Source organism: Silene latifolia, chromosome 3, assembly GCF_048544455.1.
Source record: "Silene latifolia isolate original U9 population chromosome 3, ASM4854445v1, whole genome shotgun sequence".
NCBI lineage: Eukaryota > Viridiplantae > Streptophyta > Magnoliopsida > Caryophyllales > Caryophyllaceae > Silene > Silene latifolia.
This window is the reverse complement of record NC_133528.1, coordinates 40,417,969-40,435,490: the sequence shown is the minus strand read 5'-3', so window position 1 is coordinate 40,435,490 and position 17,522 is coordinate 40,417,969.

The window sequence follows — 17,522 nt, the reverse complement described above, 5'->3', positions numbered from 1 at the left end:
AAGGCTCCCTGAACATCGTCCTAGGAGGATCAACGGGAACCGTCAACACGTCCCGACAGCACTGACGAGCCAAGCGCTCGCCCAAGCACCACACAGGACCCATCGATGTCCTCAACAGCAGCCGGCTCGAGCTCCTAGGTCGAAGGACCTCAGCCACAAAAGGAGGCACATCAGCGTACTCCGCCCAAGGCCTGGGCACCCACTGGAACAAGATAAACAAAGGAATCATTCTTATGATCAATTTAAAGGCAATATAGAAGCAAATGAATATAAGTGAAATGCTTACGCTGTCTAGCTGAAGAGCGTTCACGTCCCGCCGGTAGACACCGTGAGAAGAACGCATGCTTTTTGTCTTGCACATCACCCAATCCCTCACCACGGGATAGGCCTTCTCCAGCGGCTCCGTCCTCTTGGGCGCGAGGCCCGGAAAGTAGGAGTACACCCACGCCTGTAAAGCAAGATAGTCAATAACGATCTTTCGTGTTTGGATAAAGAAAGGAATTAATTTTGGTCTAAATGAAGGTTCATACCTCCAGCAGTAGTCCAGGTCCGACAGCGCCAGGAGAAGTCCCCTTATCCATCAACTCCGGACGAACCATGGCCCTCATGAAGCGGATGAGGACCGCAAAACCAGCAGTGACCCAGTCCCAACGCCCTAGGGAGCTCAGGTCAGAAAAGAAGGGAAGAAGCTTCGTCGACAGCCTCTCTCCCTTGTCTCCGAGGTAGATCGAAGACAGAAACCACCAGAGCCACAAACGGACCCTCTGCTCAGCTGTACAGGGAGGAGGAGCCGTCTCCCTCCCGTCAATCGTCACCAGCGCCGGGATCTTTCCCGCAAAGTAGTCTCGAACGTAGGAGCTGGGCACCAAACCCGGCACTGTGACAGCCCTCGACGACAAGTTCCAGCCGATCAACCTCCTAGCCTCGGCCGAGTCCACCCTCATGGCGCCTCTCCGCCACTCCACGGCCTCAATCCCGCACGGCAGACCAGAAATCATGCCGTAGTCCTCCAGAGTTACTCCCACCTCACCAAAAGGCATGTGAAACGTGGAAGTCGTATCCCAGAATCGGTCCAAGAAAGCACGGACCAGGCTAAGGTTAGCCCGCAGCTTCCTCTTCGCGATATCCCTCCAGGCCTGCACCAAGGCACCGAACGCTCCACGCTCGATCATGGCGCGCTCCTCCGCCGACAGCCGCTCGTAGCACTCCATCGCTATCGTGTAACCCGAGAACGACCTGATGTTCCCGGCCTCCTATTATAATTTGAAACAAAAGCTATCTTTAGTTTTTGAAAAAAAGAAAAATTGGAAGAGATATGAACAAATGAATGAAAGAAGATGGGTGATGAGTAGTGAATTCCTATTTACCAAGCTCTTCACTGTCCTGTAGGACAAATGACCCTCTGCGGCCCACAGCAAGTGCCTACTCTCTCAGGTCTCAGCCCACGCGGGTGCTCCCCTCAGCTGATGACCTCCTCGTCCAACGTTGGCCCGTCTCGGGGCCTCCTCCTCCTCAACAGCCTCCTCCTCATGGACCTCGTCCCCAGCAGTCATCACCGCGGTGGTGAAGGCCTGCTCTAAAGCCTCCTCGATCACAGCAGTGTCTATCTCCATGGGAGTCCTCCCAGAAGTAGAAGCCTCATCACCTACAACATTAAAGTGAATTTAGGCCGCGTCACGTGACGACGAGCCTTGGTTAAGGGATTTTTGAGCCTTTGGAAGCCCTAAAACTGCTCTTTTCTCGTCATCTTTGGCCATATTCTCACAAACCCGATCGCTCATGTGGTAATTTGGGTCAAGTCAAGCCTAATTTGAAGCCTAGTCTTGGGTTCAACTCGAAATTTCGGCAGCATTTCGTTATAACAGCGATTATGCCCTAGAAAAGTGTCCTGAAAAAGCCGTCACAAACCAAAATTCCGAGATGGTAGGAAGTTTACCCCTCATCCAAGGATCCCAAATATCAAGTTTCGTCGCAAATGGGCAATCCTAAGGCTATTTTCGAAGCAAATTACGGTTTAGCTGTGAAACCGTCTCAAATTCACTCAAATGCTCAAAACTCAACGAAAATTCGAAACAAATACATGGTTATGTTCCTTATACTACCAATTACCCGTTTCTAATGTCAATTTCACAAGGAAAATGCATTTGGGGGAAAAGCCCCAAATTTTCGATTAATTGGGTCATAAACCCTATTTTTTTCGATCCAAAATTGGACAAATACAGAAGATTAATGCAAGAATGAAACACATACCTCGATTAGTCATGATTAATGCAAGCTTTTGGATCAACCCTTGGCGGAAATGGTTTGGATTTGAGAGAGAAAGAGAGGATTTATGTTTCGAACAAATGAACACAACCCCTCTGATTATCGCATTTTTACGCAGAAAAGCCGCCTTCAGGAATAGACGTAGCAGGCGTTGCGCCTCTTCCTGTTCTTCTCCAATGCTGTTTTATTATTTTGGTCCGTTTGACGATTTTCTTTCGTTCCGGCCCGCATTTTCCAAGCCAGCAGCAGACTATTGCATATTATTTATTGCTTCCAAGACCCTTGCTTGTTGCAACGAGCATTTATTCCTTCACAGGTGTTTCGACACGCCTTCATTATAACGAGAGTAAGCGGATATACTTTCCCTCTCGAGACATGGAGATTAATTCCCGATTATGTTCCCCAACGAGAGTAAGCGGATATACTTTCCCTCTCGAGACATGGAGGTCAACATCAACCCCTGTTCCTTTCCGAAGTTTTTTCGAAGTTGAACGCGAACGGATTTCTCCCAGCAGTTACCGCCTGTGTCCTGCTACTCACAACATTTCTTGCTTCCCCTCGGAGTGCGACGAAGGTGTCGTTCTCCATAAGTTCCCAAAACAATAGAGTTCCTACACTCGAACCTTGATTACCCTTTAGTTTCGATTTATATTTGACCTCCTTCCCACCGATGCTTTCCTTTAGGGCCCCACACCCTAGCACAACCCTCATATATCTTTTAGGTCTTAACCTTAGCTCCCATGCACCTCCGGAAGCATCTCGAGAAAGAAGTCTCAGGTATGGTCTCTTCAGGTATGGTCTCTTCTTATGGCTGGCGAGCCTCCTTACGTAGTCTAATGGACTTTAAACGACCCTCCCCGATAGTCGACAGAATCTAAAATGTTCCCAACGACAGGTCTTTGGCTCAGACCCCTGGAGCCGCCTCGCGTCGCCATAGTCGCCAGGTTGTAATCTTCGATTGATCTGATGGCTATACTTTGACTTTCGCCTTGTCCAAGCCTCAGTCAAAGTGGGGGCTCTGTAGATACCTCATTTCTGCACCTCTCGCAAACCACCCGGTGATGATTGGGCCGCATGTTTGCTACGCGGAACGATTTGTGACAGTTCGTAAGTTTATCGTCAAGTGATTGCTCAAATACTAATGTCTACCTCTTAGTTGTCATCTACATGCCGATACGGTCGTTTTGACAGTAATTAGAGTACATTTGGAGTCCGGGCCTAAAACCGTCTTCATTTTCTGATAACCGTTAAATCCCGAGTCAGAATGTTCTGGAACGTTCCGGATATTTCTATTCCATATTTTATAAATATATCACAATCTTTATCCTTTGGTAAACAATTTCCCGTAATATTCACATAAAATATTAAGGAAAACCAAATTATTCCGTCCTTCCATAACTTAAACACGGAAATCTTTCTTCCGCAGGAGGAAACCACTTGGGAATAGACGCAGCAGGTGCTGCGCCTCTTCCAAGAGACGCAGTGATCGCTGCGCCTCTTCCCAGTCCTTTTCTCGCGTAATTTTCGTATCTTTTTCATATCTTTCCGAGATTCACTTCCAAAGACTCTCCGAAACCCTAATTCCTTCACGTGATTAGTATAAATAGGAGCCTTCGCTCCTCATATTTCTCACGCGAGTGTCCGCCCTTCTCTTCTCCCTTTGCATTCTAGACCTTTGTTCTTACTTTTTGGCGTCTACGTGCTTGAACATTCGACCACGTAAGCTCGGATCCTTCTGAGTACCAGCCTCGTTTGCATGACCGACCAATTTGACCAACTCCACATCAATCAACTTAATTAACTTAATCGTTTTCCTCTTACGAGGGCACTTTCGTATTTGCATTATAGTTCGAGTCGAGCATCGCTAATCGATAACTTAGCCCTTCTCGTTTCGTCAAACATGTAAGTCTGAGGGTGTAAATCTCTCTTTTATTTATTGTTGTTTATCTTTTTGTAACTACTATTGTAAGGTTTATGTCGAAAATACCTCTTAAAACCGATTTCTAAAACCGTGCTTTAGAACCTCTTTTTGCGGATTTCCAGAAGACAAACTGTCGAGAAAGGACGCAGCAACTGCTGCGCCTCTTCGAAGGAGCGCAGTTCCTGTTGCGCCTCTTCGTGAGGCTGCCGCAGTTCCTGCTTCCTTTCTTCTTCCTTCGTCCTCTGTCAATCCATCGTTTTTTATTTGTTTCGTTGTTTCTTGTTAATTCTTTGACATAATAGCATAATAATTTCACCTGTATATTAATTATCATCATTAACATGTTTAATTCATCTTTAAATTCGACTTAAATCCCTTATAATCTCATATTTGCGGGTTTTCGTCATTAAACTCAATCCGGGTTGTAGAGATTCGATTTGTTCATATCGGGTTTCTGAAATTCGATCTTTGATATATTTTCATCCGTCTTTTATCGCATATTCATCATTAATTTGTCATATCTAACCTAATTAGTTCACCTATGTCACTAATCAATCTTTCTTTAATAATTAGTCATAATTCCGTCTCATCCATGTTTATTGTTTTTTATGACCATTAGTCACATGTAATTAACCTAATAATCACTTTCATCCGAGTAAATATTATTAATTAACCATTAAAATCACTGATTTACATTAACGATTTGCAGTTCCGGCTTCACAGCCAGAACTCACCCTTGGAACAGACGCAGCATCTGCTGCGCCTCTTCCAGAGGGCGCAGTCCTGCTGCGTCTCTTCCAGGATGATTTCTGTCTCTGAACTCCGTTGTTGCTTGACCTAGTTTAATTAGTTTACGTATAATTAACTATTATCCGTATTATCGCCTTCTGATTTGTTCGTTAATTCATTCTTTTATTCTTTTTCTCAAATTATCCATTTAAAAGGTATTTTCGACATAAATCGCCTAATCCATTGTAATTATTGTAATGTTCATTATCGTAATTTTCCTATTGTATTTATCGTTGAATTTTGTACCATTTGTATGTTTTCACATGTAATTGAGCATTAAAATCCTACTTCGACCCAATTGTATGTTAAATTATGTGTCAACCAACTTAGCCTAATTTTCACATGTTAGGATTAAAACTTGGATGTTGCATTGCATGCATATAATCGACGATATATCAAGTATAAATGATGTCCCTAATCATTAGTAGAGGCCGCTATCGAGGCGGGCGGGATTAGGTGTTCGATCAAAAGAGCTTCCTAATACGTACCCTCACCCCTTACTCCAGATCTCTATGAACATCCGTGTTCATTGGCATCCACGAGAATCATTCTAGACATAGAATGCTAAGGGTAAAGATTGCTTAGTGTTCATGTCACTACTTTGTGTCTTGACATGACATGAGGTATTCGAACGGTTCCAATTTCCCATAAAAATTGGTGGCGACTCCAACAAAAATGCAAACGCTTGTTCTCTTCCTCCCAAGCGCCCCCGTGGGCCCCCCGCTGTCCAGAAACTCAAGCATGTCATTTAAGATATGATCGAAGCTGGCAAAATCATAATTGCACCTCTCAGTCAAGACAATCATCCTGAATGTCTCAAGTCAAACAACAAGGTTGAGCGTTCTCAAAGGACATTCAGCAAACTCAACACAACCTATGCCGCAACTCTTCAAAAGCTCATGACTGAAGGGAAGCTACAACCAATCGGGCCCACTCCGGACCTTTCTGAATGCAAGAAATCTCGTTTTTGGGACGGCAATGCCTATTGCCAATATCATCAAGGAAATGTCATGACACTGAAACATGTTATTCAAAATATGATCGACAATCATGAACTGATAGCTTCATCCCTATGCCAACCAAGTGATGAAAATAAACCTCATGAGCATCTCTTTTTGCAAGGAGATAAAAGCCTCATGGACTGTTGTCCTCATATCATCCCCAACAACGAGAGTGAAGTGCTCAAGTGGGTCAATGCTCAAAACCAGACAATCAAGCCGCTGGATGCTGCGAAAAAAACCTTCGAGGAGGAACATGATGATTAGGAGTTCGTATCTACGATTAAATCCGAGTCCGAGTCTTAGGCTTTCTCATATCCTAATGTTTGTCCTTTTATTCCTAAGTGGCAAACCGGGGGCTGTCCCCATGAGTCACATGTATTCATCGAGTCTGTGCTAACATCTTATTTATCTAAATAAAAGCACAGTTTCCAACTATCATATATTCTCCCCTTTACCATTTCCCGTTGACAACGAGAATTGATTTGAGAATTGATTTAAAACAAACGATATGTTCCAATTCGATGTGAGTACACTCGAGTGATGTTTCGTACTGAGTAAGCAGAGGACTCGAAACTCCGTGTCCATTCTCTTTACCTATTCCATGTCTGGCAATAGAAACCTTCATTAGCACTCGATCTAGAACAAGCTCTCAATCAAAGGGATCCTACGACGAACCTAGATAACAAACCAGAACATCTCCTTGTTCATGGTTAATGACGGAAGGCAAGCCCATTCCCCACAAAAAAACATCCCATCACCAATTATCAACCTTTCACCGACGGGTGCATCACCGTCTGCACCTCTACCTTCCTCGAACGAAGGACGGCAAAAAAACAATACAGCCATTCACCCAAAGCCAAAGCGAAAGGCCAAAATCAAAGGCTCAAGCCAATAGCCATTCACCCAAACTCAAAGCGAAAGGCCAACATCAAAAGCCCTAGCCCATAAGCCATTCGGCCGATCTCCATTCATCCGAAACCAAAGCGAAAGGCCAAAATCAAAGGCCCAAGCCAATAGGCATTCACTCAAAGCCAAAGCGAAAGGCCAAAATCAAAGGCCCAAGCCAATAGCCATTCACTCAAAGCCAAATTGAAAGGCCAAAATCAAAGGCCCAAGCCAAAAAGTCATTCACCCAATGCCAAAGCAAAACCAAGCCAAAACGAAGGCGAAAACCAAAGCCAAAGCAAAAGCCAAGGCTAAAGTCAAATCACAAACACAAAATAGTGAAATTCAAAATCGCTATTTTCACGAATTTCAAACGACTAAATCAAACACCGTCATTCTCAAACCACAAAAAAAACAGAATAGTGAAATTCAGATTCGATATCTCTCACAAATTTCAAACGACGGAATCAAACACCGTCTTTTCCCAAACAAAAAAGAAATGGCGAAATTCAAATTCGTTATTTTCTCTCAATTCCAAACGACGAAAATTAAAACCGTCCTTTCAAACCAAATACAGAATAGTGAAATTCAAATTCGCTATCTCTCACAAATTTCAAACGGCGGAATCAAAACCGTCTTTTCCCAAAAAAAAAAAAAAAGAAATGGCGAAATTCAAATTCGTTATTTTCTCTCAATTCCAAACGACGGAAATTAAAACCGTCCTTTCAAACAAAAAACGAAATGGAGAAATTCAAATTCGCTACTTTCACAAATTCCAAACGACGGATTTAAAAACCGTCCTTTTCAAACAAAAATGAGATAGCGAAATTCAAGTTCGTTATTTTCCCACAATCTCAAATGACGGGTTTAAAAAACCGTCACCTTTCAAACTTTGGACCAACGAAGTCCAACACACCAAGTCCAGGATCAACAGGTCCAAAGCCCAGGACCGACAAGTCCAAAACACCAAACACTAAAACCTCAACAAAAACTACTTCACCCCTAAGTCCTTCTACAGACTGTTGCAGGGAGACCTATCTAGGATCCTGGAAATTCCCCTCAAAGATCACGACCAACATCGCCTCACCCTTAAGTCCTTCTAGAGACTGCTATAAGGAGAACTATCTAGACTTCTGAGGATTCCCCTCAAGCTCGTAATATCACACCTTGATCTTTAAGGTCTAGACATGGAAATCTGATCCCATATTATTTACCAACCATTGCGTGCTCAGGCCACATCAAGCCGGAGGCCCCATTCCGCACCACACTACAAGCCGTTACCCATCGGCCTAAACACCACAAAATTCTTGCTCCAGATTTTTATCTGTTAAGCAAACCCATTATTACCAAGCTCCACATTCCCTAATGTTGAAGCCATTTCTCACCATAATCCCCACGGAGTCCTCAAATGCTTTGCTATCGAGAACGGGACATACCTAATCTACCCTTAGAGCCCACTTTTTAGTGTGCTCAATTGATAAGGAACTTTTTCACAAATTGCACCTCTTCGATTCATGATCAAGAGGTATTTATCTCCAATCAACTTTCGAGTCACCAAACGGAATTTTCCGTCGTGACGCTCAACTCCAGATTTTTATCTGTCAAACAAACCATTATTACCAAGCTCCACATTCCATAATGTCGAAGCCATTTTCACCCTGACCCAGATACGGAGTCCTCGAATGCGTTGCTACCGAGAACGGGACATACCCAATCTACCCTTAGGGTCCACTTTTTAGTGTGCTCACATGATAAGGAACATTTTTACAAATTAGACCTCTTCGATTCATGATCGAGGGGAATTATCTCAAATCAATTTTTTGAGTCATCAAACGGCTTTTACCGTCGTGACCCACACACTTTAATGTCTTAACATCTCGCTTACGTTTGATTTCACTTCAAGTGAATACGTAGGCAGTCCTTCATGGGCGCAACCATACACCTCAAAATCACTTTAAGGTCCTAACAACTCGCTTAGGCACACGTTCAGAACTACGACCTGGTTTAATTTCACAAACACACGAATACGTAGGCAGTCCTATTACGAGGACACAACCACACCCCCACACACATTCAATTTTCACACCTTCAATTTACAACCCATTGTACACGCAGCTCAAAACTACGATCTGGTTTGATTTCGCAAACACGCGAATATGTAGGCAGTTCTATTACAAGAGCACAACCGCGTACACCTTTCAATCTCAACCATCAGCATCAATCCTCAAAAGCAGCCCACCCAGCTGCAAAATTTGATCTTATACCTCTTTACTACGGGCTTCTTCCTTAAGACGTCGCCCATCCATTCCTTATTTTGTCAACATTCTCACCTTCTCACTCTGGGGGCTTCTCTTTCAAGACGCCACCCGTCCTTTAACCTCAAACATCTTTTGAGCCCCAACTACAGTCCAAAATAAAAACCCCCATAGCCTAGTGCTCGGTTCGGACAATGACAAGATCTTGGTTCCACTCTCCGAATCATCAAAACTCGAGAAGAGATCTCAAACAAGCAAACGGAGGCAAAGATGTCTGGAGAAGCTAATCAATTCATGTTCCCCAGCCGAGCGGACCTTCTACCTCAGGGATTTGATATGCGTTGTCACCCTTTCTTGGCTAGGAGTTGCACTTACATGTGCAAAGTCTGTCAGAGTCACCCCCGTGTTGTGTCGACACTGACTTTGTGTCACGTTCACGACCGCCTGTTTGTCAGTCGGTCGGTATGCGTCCATGTGAGTCAATATCGCAACGGTCACGTGTCTCAATTCTATCAAATCACAGATTTACTAGTAACAAGACTCGCCTTTAAGCTTCACAACATTCAAAAATTCTATCTCCCTTCGCGTGAGATATTACATGCTAGTTGCTTATATGCTAACTGCTCACATGCTTATGTGCTTACGTGCTTATATGCTTACGTACTAGTTGCTTATATGCTAACTGCTCACATGTTTATGTGCTTGCGTGCTACATGCTTGTCTATGCGACTACGGATTTGTGTGGTCACTAACCATGCAGGTAATCTTGAGAAGACAAATACACTCCAGCTAAGTATTGGGTTCTTCCCAACAAACGGCGGCCCATCAAGTCCAAGGGCTTTAACCCCGTCGATAACATGGCATACACTACCTCCCAGTGAGCAGCAACTCTTATCCCCGGCGAGTCTTGAGAAGTTTCTAACTCCCTAGCGAGTGCCGATTTTCAAAAGGATGTCACACATGCTATTTCCCACAGTCGATCTTTCGACCGACATGGCTGGCGAGCCTTTGTCCGCAAACAAGATACAACTCAAGGACGTACCCCGAAGATGCCTCGGGTACGACTCCTTTTCACAAGATGGCGAGCCTTTGTCCGCAAACATGGTACAACTCAAGGTCGTATCCCGAAGATGCCTTGGGTACGACCCCTTATCATAGCTGGCGAGCCTTTGCACGCACACAAGATACGACTCAAGGACATATCCCGAAGATGCCTCAGGTATGACTCCTTCCTATGGCTGGCGAGCCTCAAAACGCATCACCTTCAACACTGGCTGGCGAGCCTTTGCGCGCAAAAGATTCAAGAACATATCCAGAAGATGCCTCAGGTATGACTCCTTTTTGTGGCTGGCGAGCCATTATACGTAGTCTAATGGACTTTAAACGACCCGAACCGGAAGTCGACAGACTCTAAACTGTTCCCGACGACAGGTCCTTGACTCGAATCCCCGAGTCGCCTCGACGTCGCCCTTCCCAAAGGCATGTCCTTGGCTCAAACCTTTTTGAGTCGCCTCGACGTCGCAATGGTCTTTAGGTTGTAATCTTTGATTGACCTGGAGATCATACTTTGACTTTCGCCCTGTCTAAGCCTCAGTCAAAGTGGGGGCTCTGTAGATACCCAGTATCTGCACCTTCCAAAAACCGCCCGATGATGATCGGACTATAACAAGTTTTGATATGCGTGCGTGGTTTGGCTATATATGAGACGGTTTAATGCACTACTCGGATATGAAAAATGATTTCAAAAGTTTTCTAACTTCATTTGCATTAAAATAACACTATTTAGAGTTAAAACCGTTTTCGGACCTAAAACCGACTCAAAAACCCGCAACTCGAGTCAACCTGAGTCAACCCAAATCTCGAATGTCGAAAATAATTCTATGAATGTCTTTATCATGTCATTTCCATTAAAATGACCCTAATTAGAGTCAAAACCGACACCAAGCCAAAAACCGACTCTAAATTCAAATCCCGACTCACACAGGTCAAACCCGAGTCAAGCACACAAAACACCTACCTCAAGTAACACCAAAATCATCTTATTAGATGCCTATATTGTTACACGACATCCTATATGAATACCACATATCAACAATGGATGGAGAATAGGCCACGTCCAAATTGAAAGGGATAGTACACCCCATTGAGTCACGGAGTGGCTCGCGCCCCAATGGGGTGTCTCCTTAACCTTCAAGCAAAATCGACCGACCTACCATCCCACATTTCTCTATAAATACCCACCATCACACACTATAATACTCATGCGAGAGTCCGCCCCATCACATCTCCCTTAAACTTCTATACTCGACTTCCTAAGTCACAAAATCGACACGTGTTTACGACCTACCGATCGTAAACACAAGCCTTACACATATTGTTTGGTACCGTTGCCGTGCATTCGACTGACCCATTCGACCAACTCAATTCATTAATAAACATTTTTTAATTAACATATTTTCAACTCATTTTCAAAACCAAATCCTTTTTTAAGGCACTCTTTTAAACTTCTTTGATCGCGTTTAGTCACAACGAGAAAACCGTCTCTAAAGTCGTCTACTTCGCAAACATCAAAATACGTAAGTTTGAGGGTGTAAATATCTCACTTTAATTCATGTCTTTACTGTTTTGATGAGTCTATAAGCACAAACGATGCATAACACGATTCAAATTTAGGTTAGATGAGCCAAAACTGAGTTTTGGCCTGAGGCAGAAGCCCCTTATGGTACAAAGTGGCTCGCGCCTCAATGGGGTGCCCAGGCCAGACTCAAACGTGTTTGAGTTCGTTTTTCCTTCAACACTTTCTTTTATTTTTACTTCTTTCCTTTTACGGTTTTTACCATTTCGAATGTTTCAAACCATTTTTATGACAAACTTTTTAACCATAAAACATTTTTCACCCTTGGTTCCTCATACCATGACGGTTAAATCCATGTCTCGGTGATATTAATTGGTTAATTATATTTTAAAATAAATCCTTTTCTTTTATTTACCATTTTAATTCATTTTTATGATAAAACATATTTTGGCCATTACAAAAATCATCCTTGGTTCTTTATACCGTGACGGTTTATTCCGTGACCCGATGATATTGTTGGTTAATCACATTTTAATGGGTATTTTAACACCCTTTTCTTTTATTTACCATTTTCTCATTTGTTTACATTTGTAAATATATTAGTCATGATTCATAATCATCCTTGGTTGTTTATACCATGTCGGTTTAATCCGAGTGTGATGATTAACTTGACTAATTACAAAGAAATGAACTTAACATGATTAGTTCAAATCAACATTTTACTTTTTTATTTGTAAACTATGCTTTTCAAACATGCAAGTCCGACAACGGATATTACTAACATAATAGTAATTATTCCGAGTCATTCAAACAATACTTGCAAATTATTTAATCACAAATACGGTTTTAAACAACCTTTTCAAAAACCAGGAGACGCCCCCTTGGGTCGGCTCATGGCTCGCGTCCCAAGAGGCCGTCTGTTTTCTACATTTCAAAACCAGGGCAGAGCCCCTTCTATCGCCAATAGGCTCACGCCCCAATGGGGCTGCCTGGCACGGTTCTACCTCGTTTTTAGCACTTGTCTAGGACGATCCCGATTACGGTTAATCCGAATACATGACGGATCAGATTGACAAGCTTACGTTTTTTTACACTTTGTCATTTGACACCCTTTTTCAATAAATGGATCGTGTTAAGCATCATAACCCGAATTTGGTAGATGAATGTTTAATTTCCGTTCTCACATGCAAATCAATCTAAATCCAACTTGACATCTTATTCTTGATATTTGGATTAACAAACCGACTTAGAAAGCTCACATGTTAGGTTAAGACTTTTGGATGTGCATTCATGCATTTACACCGTTTAATTAACTTTTGCACTTAAATAACCACGATCGATCAGTAGAGGCCGCTAACGCGGGCGGGATTGGGTGTTCGATTAAAGGGCTTCCTAATACGTACCCTCACCCATTACTCAGAAACTTTGGATAGTGGACGACCTTATCCAGGGAGGACGAGAGTCATTTTAGGCATAGAATGCTAAAAGGGGGACGAGTCCTTATCTTTAGTACCTATGTCAAACACTGCTTTGTGCTTCGTTTGACCGGGGTATAAAGTGGATTCGAACGGGTTCCAAGCATCCCACAAATGCTTGGTGGCGACTCCGAACATCTCTAATCGTTTCGAGACCTTTACCGAGACGAAACCGACTGATCTAAAGCGATCCGGTCGAAAGCATTTCAACGCCGCCGAGCGAGGCTTTCAAAAGATCGCTGCATATCCACAGATTGGCTGGGCGTGCAGGTGGCCCGTGACTACGGACCGGTAGGTGGACCCCAAAATCCACGGACCGAGACGTGGCCCATGTCCACACCCCTTCCGATGGCTCAGTTGTTTGGAAATTGAAGACGAAGGTCACTAATGCTGAAGGGACCTCATCGAGCCAGAAGCCCAGCTTTGGGCTATTTAATTATTTCAGAGGATGATACGAGACGCTATTGTAATACTCCGTATTTATGAGTCTCTGGGTACTCTATCGAGTAGGCCTTACTCTGTCGAGTAAGGGTGAGTTGCGTTTTAAAATAGTTTCTGACCTGTTGGGTACTCGATCGAGTACCGTTGATACTCGATCGAGTAAGGGGGCACTCGATCGAGTACCTTAGCTACTCGATCGAGTAGCCGGTTTACGGGGAGTTTTTCTCGGGTTTTGTTAATTATGCGATTAGGTATATAATCTTTTCCGTCATTGTTCTTAAACACTTTTCAAAACCTATTTACTGTCAAGAGAGAAAACAAAACATCGTTCTTCGCTTTAATCGCATTGTTAGCAAATCCCGGAGTTTGGAAGGTCGGATTTCACCTTTCTTTATACCGTTGAGATCCTTGCGTCGAGGGTAAGATCTATGTACCATTTTTATAGTACTTCCTTTAAGTTGTTTAAACCCTAATATGGGGAATTGGGGGTTTTGTTGTAGATAATGATTGGTAGCGATTATGTGTATGTATGATAGGAGGAGGATTTGTAGAAGAGGCTTTTTGATACAGCTGTTGAGACCGTCTGATTGTTGTGCTTTCCAGGTAGGATTTCCTACTCAGTATTAGTCCCATAATGGGATGATTGTTAATGTGTTGTGGTTGATTGAATAATATAGTAATTGTATTGTGACGGTTTGTTGATTGTGATTGTTTGTCTCCGTTTCTCGAGGCGTGTCCTCGGCTGAGTGGGGTCACTTGCGGGAGTGGCTTCACACCCTAGTTTCGCCCTTCGTGGAACCCGCCACGGAAGGGGATGTGCACATTAATGGACAGGGTTATCGCTCATTATGAGGAGCGGAGATTTGGTGGGTACGTCTGCGGTCCCCCACTGGCAGGGCTGGTCCAGTGGACAATCGGTGATTGAGATTGATGGGACTGGTGTGATTGTGTGTGTGTGATGGTTAAGCTGTCTGTTTATCGTATTATTGATATATATAAGTTGTGTGATTAGTACTGACCCCGGTTGTTGTTTTGTAAAACCTGCGGTGATCCATTCGGGGATGGTGAGCGAGAATGAGCGAGTTTGAGTTGAGTCACATGGGATTGCTTTGGGATGTGCCACTTTGTCGACGATAGAAGTCTTCCGCTGTAGCTTAGTAGTTTTATAAACTTTGCATTTAGTTGTTTAGACAGTTGGTTTGAGAACTTGTACCCGTATTTTGGGTTTTGGCCTTGGTTGTACTTTTCACTAAAGTTATATCATTTAAAGTTGTTTCGTTATTGTCTTATGATTATCATGCCTCGGGTAACCGAGATGGTAATATCTTCATACCTGAGTGGTCCTGGTAAGGCACTTGGAGTATGGGGGTGTTACAAATGGTATCAGAGAGACGATCCTGAAACCTGTAACCAATGAATCCAATGAATATAGGGAGTCAATTAAAATGAACCCGGGGTAAAGGTTGTAGGAGCTAATGCAAAGACTTGGGAGACGTCCTAAAGTCGCGAACTCGCCCTACAATTTTGAACCGGTCACCATGGGATATGAATCGGGATCGCTATGTGTTTATCTTGTGAATTGTGTACCTATATGGTGATGTGTGGCATGAATCAGTGGATGTATGTATGTGGAGAATGGGGAATGTGTAGAAAAGATGGTGATAATGTGATTTCGTAATTTATTGATTGAAAGCATGATAGTTGGTTTACAATGTTGTTTTGAATCGTAGGAAAAGTATATGAGAATGATGAATGATGTGGTAGAAAAAGGAAGTAGTTCATATGTGATGATATGTGATGAGTAATGATGTTGCAGGATGGATGATTCATAATGTGACATAATAATAACATGTGAATAGAATGTTATGTTGTATACGTATATCTTGTTTGCATAGAGTTGTATGATAAGTTTATGTACTTGTCCACGATTGTTCATGTGTATATGTTGTAAGAAGTGTGTAGCTGTAATGGATGAATTGGTTGGAAGAGATTAAGTAAGTAATTGCATAAGAATATGAAATTCATGTGTGGAGCATGTTTATGTGGGTAATGGATTGTATAATTTTGCAATGTTAGTAACATGTGAATAGGGGGTTTTATGTCGTATATTATGTTATTGTGTACGTAAAGTTATAAAATAAAAGCATGTGGGTAAATCGTGATTGACGAGTTAAATAATCTATGTGTATGATGAATGTTGTTGCTTGGCTTTTGAAAATAGTAACATATGATTAGGAATACTGGTGCTATGAGTTTTGGATTGGTTTTGTTTGCTTAGTTGTTGTTTAAGCTGTTTGGAAGTAAAAATCAAATAGTTATGTCGTCTGATTACAGCAAAGTTGTCTTTAAACTGTTATAACTTGAGATACATAAATGATTTTAATGTGATTCCAATTAGAGGTGATAGCTTGTTCTTTTACGATTCTAACGATAGGTCACACGCCCAAAACGACCAAGAAATGAGTGAGTTATGACTGTTTTACGAAAACTGGACAGTGTTGAGAATTTGGGGTACTCGATCAAGTATCCTTGGTACTCGATCGAGTAAGGGGGCACTCGATCGATTACGTTAGTTACTCGATCGAGTAGCCCTGGTGATTTGTTTTACGTGCTTCTGATCTTCACCTACTCGATCGAGTAAGTCACTTACTCGATCGAGTGGCCTGTACTCGATCTAGTGACCCCTGTTTTGGGTCATATGCTTATCTTTTGACATTCGTTGCATATTATGTTTAATTTAAAGGTATTAATTTGCTTCTTTATGCACCGTTTTACATGTATGTTGATCCTGATGCGTAAGTTACCTAATCTTATGATGTAAAGAGGGCACCTATGATGAGTATGAGTTCGGTGGGGAGGACATGATTTTTTATGTGTTGTGATCGGTAGAGGAAAAAGAAAAGGAAGATTGGTAAGGCTTAATTGAGGCATAGGGCATGTTGTGTGAGACGAGATGAGTGACATGATTGTATGTTGAGTAATGAAAATGTAAGGGAATGTGGGCAAGGGATGATGTAAGTTTAAAGAACGTGAGAATGAAAAGATTGAAAGAAAGGATGTGGATAGTAGCAACCTGAGATGTATAACGAATTATGGAGGGAGATGGTTAGAAATAGTGTTGAGTAAGAATATATGTAATGAAAGGTCATTTTAGAGGAATTGAGAAAAGTGGTATATAGTGAACTTAATGAAGACATGTCGCGACGTGGATTTGCAGATAGTGACTGAGTATGGAAATTTGTGTTATCGAGAGACGAAACTAATGTGTGATTTTCTTGGGCAATTAACGGTATAAAAAGAATTTTGATTTCTAGAGATGTCAAAAGGGAGATGTAATTGTTTGAACATTAAACATTGATTTTTATGGACAAATTAGTGGCAAGTGTGAGTGAGTGGAGTGATGAGAAGGGACCCATGGTAAGGAAGAGTGAGATAAGATCGATAAGAAATAATGGGATTGGAATTTTGAAGCAATGAGAAAGTAACCGGAACACTAAAGAGTTAGGAAGAAGTAATAAGGAGTTAACTGGTTAATTGCTTTAGTCGAGTGTAAAAAGAAAAGAATGAGGGGAGTAAAACTAAGATAATGTTCACCGGAGTTATGTGATAAAAGTAAGGAATCGTCGAGATGCATGATACTATCATGAGGAATTGAATTAATGGTTATATAGGAGTTTCGGAATAACATGATTAGTCTTGAGTTTTGAGGGATTAAGGAAAGTAAGAAGTTGATAGAATATCTGCATGATATGAGATTTTGGTGGAAAGTTAGATGATGATACAATTAAGGATAGTATTGGGAAGAATGTTGAGGTAATTTTGTTGATGGATTTGATGCTCATTATTGGGAATGATAACTAAAGATAGGGAAGAAACGGTGATGTTTAGAGATGAGTGTAAGAAGTTTGATGTACG